The 6,050-nt window shown below is 35.4% G+C and overlaps 1 protein-coding gene across 3 annotated transcripts in view; it reads left to right on the top strand.

Annotated features, from left to right (window-relative positions):
• The window catches only part of srgap1a (SLIT-ROBO Rho GTPase activating protein 1a), a 107,247-nt gene that overhangs the window by 35,928 nt on the left and 65,269 nt on the right, over nucleotides 1-6,050 (top strand). The gene's annotated exons all lie outside the window — the stretch shown is intronic.

Genomic DNA, 6,050 nt, shown 5'->3' with positions numbered 1-6,050 from the left:
TATATATATATATATATATATATATATATATATACACACACACTATATTTACACTACAGAGATAAAAAAAAAAAAAATTGAACAACAGTATATAATACAATATATAAACAAAAATATGAATAATGAATCCATTTATACATTTTTATACCTTTATTTATTTTGTATCTGTGTGTAGATTTCATATTAGCTTTTTTTGTAATATATATAGGCTACCTCTCTCAATGACCTTATAATGAGTCCTTATTTCTCCCAGAGTTGTTCGACAGATCGGCTCATTTCAAAAGCATTTAGAGTGTTACCAGGTCTCTTAGCTTAACTTGGACTCTTCTGTAACCACAGGGCTACAGTAAAGAGGTCCAGACCATGGCCGTACCCAGGCTTTAAAAAATTAGTGAGGTCCGGGTTAGGGGTGGGATGATGGGGGTTGGGTTCCCCCCTTCTGAATTATGTTGTATTGATAAGGAGTTATCACAACGTAAGTCTGTTTAGTTGTGCTATCTTGCAATCAATATATAGTAAATGTAAGTTAAAGTGTCGCCGATGTAATCGGTTAAAACTTGGAGTGGCGATGAGGTCTTAAAATGTATGGAAAGAGTCTTAAAAAGGTCTTAAAAGGTATTAAATTTAACTCCATGATTCCTGTACATACCCTGAGTTCATAGCATGAAATTTAATTGTAAAAATAAAATTTAACTATACTGAATGACAGCATAGACTTCTTCATGGCTTTTTGTGTATTTCATTTCATTCTGTAACCTACTTGTTCTACAGATCTGTGTGTACTAGTGTTAAATGCTACTGTTTTTGACAGCGCTGATAACGTTATGACAGATAATATCATGATAATTTTTGCCTTTCCCTCACCGAATGTCGTATCTTGTCAGCAAAAACCTGTTCATGGGCTTTTTAGATTGCTTTCCGTTTAAGTGCCGGCGATGCAATGTTGCCAGATATTGATACTAAAACAAACAAACAACTAAAAATAGATACAAATTATTTCCAATCTTTTGCAAATAAGATAAGATAAAGATATTGCTGACTCTAAACTGCAACTTCCTACTTTATTAACTTTCTAAAGTGTTAAATTAAGTGGAAAAGACAAGTCTAAAAACGGTTATAATAGCTGGATCTGGCAACACGGAGGCTGCGCCCGTGCCCTCACTCACAACTCTCTCAAGCCTCCTTCACTCCGCCAGCATCTCGCAGCGATCATTTTCATACCAGGGACGCTAAACATTCTTGCAAACTGTCTAAACTGAATTAAACATGTAATGCAGGCATTCATATGAGGACTTTAACAGCAAATTAGTCATTCAAAGAACAAATTTTATTTTTGAACATGAAAAATTTACCTCGGTCCTGACCTCGGTGGCCTCATAGCTGGTTACGGACCTGGTCCAGACCGTGGTCTGCAATTGTATCCCATTTTGTTCCGTAGTCCAGAGGTCTGGCCCGATGTCTGACCGATGGCGTCGAGATGAGGCCAGCCGAGCCAAAGCAGAGGGTGTGTTTTACCCCTTTGTTGAAGTTGGCTGGATACATGTGGTCAGCAGAATTCTGCAAAACCAGTGAGAGGAAAGATTAAGCGAGTGTTTGTCAAGAAACACAGTTTACTCTACCTGTGGGATTGTTGTCACAGAATCAATCTTCTCACTGGCACTAGGAGCATCTCAGGTGACTCTCACAGCAAAGTGTGATAGATCGGGCCTGAAGGTTGGAGACCAGAGAGATGCGGTCACATTACAAATACATAGCTGGTATATGTTTGAATTTGGTTCGTTTCTAACCAGAAGTTTCCATTTTAGAGTCTCTTTTTTGGTAGTGAAGATTTGATTTGTGATTTCTGTATTAAATTATGGGTGGAAGAATGCAATTGAATGGAATTGACCACATGATCTAATTTTGCTACAAATAAAGTGCTAGGACGATGAATCTGACATTTTAGAGAATATTGCATCATATCACGTAACCATGATAGTAAGGACTTATATATTGTTACAAAAAATTTTCTATTAAAGGGATAGTTCACCCAAAAATGAAAAATCTGTCATTAATTACTCATCCTCATGTTGTTCCAAACCCGTAAGACATCCGTTCATCTTCGGAACACAAATTAAGATATTTTTGATTAGTGGTCGACCGATATATCGACAAGGCCGATATATCGGCCGATATTTGGCAAGTTTTTCTGTTTGGCCGATGTGTTCGATTTATTTTGACGGCGCTGAGAACGGCAGCGCCTGAGCGCACAGCACTCACATTCTCCTTCTTGTTCACTGTCGTCGTTCAGTTCTGTCTAATATGGATAGAAATCTATCTAATAATCAGACAAAAAAGTATTATAACGATTGCTTTAATAGTATTAGTAATAGAAAGGCAAACATTATAATACTTTCTCATTTGCCGTCAGCATTCAATAAATACGCATTAATATCATTTAAACAAATCTTTGAATGAACATCTAATTTCACAAACCTTGCAGACTTAGCCAAATCTAGTTGAGATCTTGTGAAGTGTGCATTTGTATCCTGCATGATCGCGTGTTCTCTGCGTGACGGTCGGTCCGTGCGAATTGAATGCGGACAGGAGGAGAGTTCTGCTTCACTGGAGACGCGCGATCGACAAACTTTAAACTAGAGCCCGGCCGATATGGGTTTTTTGGGGCCGATACCAATATTTGGGAGTAAAAAAATGCTGATATCGATATATCGGCCGATATTCTTTGTGTATATTATAGTACTATTTTTGTTTTCTTTGCGCACAAAAAGTATTCTCATACCACTGATATCACATGGATTATTTTAATGATGTCCTTGTTATCTGTCTGGACCTTGATCGTGTAAGGATCCTTGCTGTCTATGGGAGGGGCAGAGAGCTGTCAGAATGCATCAAAAATATCTTAATTTGTGTTCCGAAGATGAACGGAGGTCTTACGGGTTTGGAACGACATGAGGGTGAGTAATTAATAACAGAATTTTCATTTTGGGGAGAACTAAGCCTTTAATTATACTGTTAATTATACAGACATTTCCTTCAAGCCTTAAACCTAACACAATGCAACGTGTAATTCAAAATACTCATAATATTCATAATAGCACTGACGTTCGCCATCCCTGGCATAGTACATTGTGCTGTATTATTAGACTTTTCTTGTCAATTGTCATAATGCTACAACTTTAGTAGCCCATATATTTGCTTTATATCGACCCTATAGTTATCAATGTTGTTTAATATTTACTAGTTAACCAGTAGGTTCTATCCATTTATGTGTATCCCTACAAGGCAGTGTTTTGTGAGCCGTGTGGTTAAACTTCTCCCAGATGACACTGTCGTCGTGGCGACTCATCGACTGGTGCTTAGTTTAGTGCACGTGTTTGTTGAGCTAACAGGCATCACATACTGTTTGCCAAGGGAGGCTGCTAATGAATTATTTCATTATATGCGTCATCCAGCTGCCACTCCTTGAACACCAGATTTCCTTATGATTATCTATAATTTAGCAGATCCATTTTAGCCAAATAGACCTTCCACAAGGACACATCCCCTAGAAAACTGAGTTTAAGTGCCTTTTTATATATTATATTATAAATCACCTGTAGGAAACTGAATTCAAGTGCTTTTTTAGGCTAGGTTTGAACCTTTGTCCTTTTGGTTGCATGCCTAAAATGAAATGAAATGCACTTAGGCATTAAGATTTATGCTCTACCCCAGTAAGGTTGGTTTCAGTTGCCTGTGATTGTACCTTCATACGCATTCATTTGATGACCTTGTTGGTTGATGCCAAACCCTCCAGTGAAGCGCTCTAGTTTGCTCTGGCACTTCAGAATCGATGAGCTGTCAATATAATGTTTGCGATCTGCGAGATGTTTACACCAGCACCGAATGAAGCTCCTCTGGCTACAGTGTTGATATAGTTACTGCATCGCTGCATCGCTCATGTTTATACCACTGCTGATGATCTGTTGGGTTATTTTGATATCAGCAGATTAGAGGCATATTCATTTTGTTTAGAAAACCAAGTGTAATTCATTTGGGTAATTGCCACCTGTGTAGTTGCTGTATATAGACTTGCTTACACCTGGGAAGTGGGACATGAATAAAAGATGCTGTCTTTGGAAAATTTAGGAGTTTTGTAATGGCTTTCCTAGTAGCAGCGGTCTTGCTACTATTAAGTTTTTAAGACTTATTTTGTCATTCTGTTTTTACCCTATAAATGTAATTTTACATTTAAAGGATTAGTTGGGGAAAAAAAAGAAAAGAAAATTCTGTTCTTATTTACTCACTCACATTTTGTTGCAACATTGTATATTTTTTCTTCTTCTGTGACATTAATAATGTGATATTTTAAAGAACTCAAGAATTGGATTGTCATTCTTTTAAGTCAGTTTTTTTCAGTGAACTGGTTGATTTGTCCAGATTTAACTGAATTACTAGTTCAGTGATTCAAAATAGCACACAGGTCATCTATACTTATTTTATGATACTTGATGTATTTATTTATTTATTTACTTAACAGATGTGGTCGGTGTTATTTTGGTATATGCTATTATAGTATTAATATGTAATTAGATTTTATTTTTATATTTTCAGTTGTCATTTAACAATTTTTTTGTAATTTTATGCTTTTGTCTTTTTTATTAGTTTTTTTTATTACTTTTTAAAAATGACATTATTTTAAATTGATATAATTAATAATGGATTAAAGTTTATTTGATTTTTATTTAAATTTTAGTTTCAGGAACAAAAATTTACATTAATTGAAATTTAAATAAATAAATAGTAAATATGTGTATATATGTATGTGTATTTATAGATTTTTTTAGTAGTTTTAGTTTTAATTAATAATTTAATTTGCAACACTGGTCGGCATGAAGATTCTTCAAAATATCTTTTTTATTCTCTGTGTTCCACAGAAGAAAGCGAGTCATCATGAGGGTTTGGGAAGAAATGAGAGTTAAAAACAAAACAAAAGTTTTCACTTGTGGGTGAACTATTGCTTTAAAGGGGTCATATGATGCGATTTCAATTTTTCCTTTCTCTTTGGAGTGTTACAAGCTCTTGGTGCATAAAGAAGATCTGTAACGTTGCAAAGACTAAAGTCTCAAATCCAAAGATATATTCTTTATAGAAGTTAAGAATTGTGCATGCCCTCCTAAAACGGCTCGTTCTAACATAATAATGTTCTTTTTAGCAACATCATATGACCCCTTTAAAGTTGGTTTTGATTCACCTTCATTCTTTCCCATTCAGTCTTTACTCTCTGGAGTAATTTTACTTTTTTTAACTCAAAGTCTTCCATTCCCTTGAAATAATCTAGTCATTGCTCCTTGATTTCCATTAGCTTTCTTCACTGGTTGTTTTCTCCTCTCAAATCATTTTGAAGTTTTAAGATCAAATTCTGCTCTGTGCAGTGATTTTTGTCTGAGCAGTACTGATTTACTGCAGCCTTTAATGGTGCAGCTGACTCTCTGATCTCTACTCCGCAGCACTGGCTGCTTTTGTATCAGTTCTGATTAGTCACATGCTTTCCAAATTAACTCATCATGCCTTACAATTACCCAGTGTGACAACTTCCTCTCCGGTCATCATCCCTCCTTATAGACTCTATGATTCAAGTGAGTCTCTGTGATGGAGCTGTATTGTATATAGTTGCAGCCTGTGACAATCTGGGCTTCAGTGGACTTCCTGCTCTGACCTCAGAGATACCATACCATACCCTTAGCACTTCCTCGTCTATTACCCATCAAAGATATTATCATAGTTTTTGTTAATATATTTTATAAATTTATTTTAATATTTTCTGTTTTCAATTTAATTTTTGTGGTTTTAAGTAATTTTGTTTGTATTTGTCTTTTTTAATCTATGGATTTGTTTAAAAAGTCTATATACCGTATTGGCCCGAATATAAGACGACCCTGATTATAAGACGACCCCCCCCTTTTTCCAGATGTACCTTTTGGAAAAAGGCTTTTTAAAAACCAAATCTTGTTTTTTCTCAGTAAAACACATTTTGTCTTCAATTATTTTCATATTGCATATTTTTCCTATTT

This window comes from Sinocyclocheilus rhinocerous, unplaced genomic scaffold (assembly GCF_001515625.1).
Source record: "Sinocyclocheilus rhinocerous isolate Xijiao unplaced genomic scaffold, SAMN03320098_v1.1 scaffold604, whole genome shotgun sequence".
Taxonomy (NCBI): Eukaryota; Metazoa; Chordata; class Actinopteri; order Cypriniformes; family Cyprinidae; genus Sinocyclocheilus; species Sinocyclocheilus rhinocerous.
The sequence above is the reverse complement of the archived record's forward strand: the minus strand, read 5'-3'. Positions and strand labels throughout refer to the sequence as shown.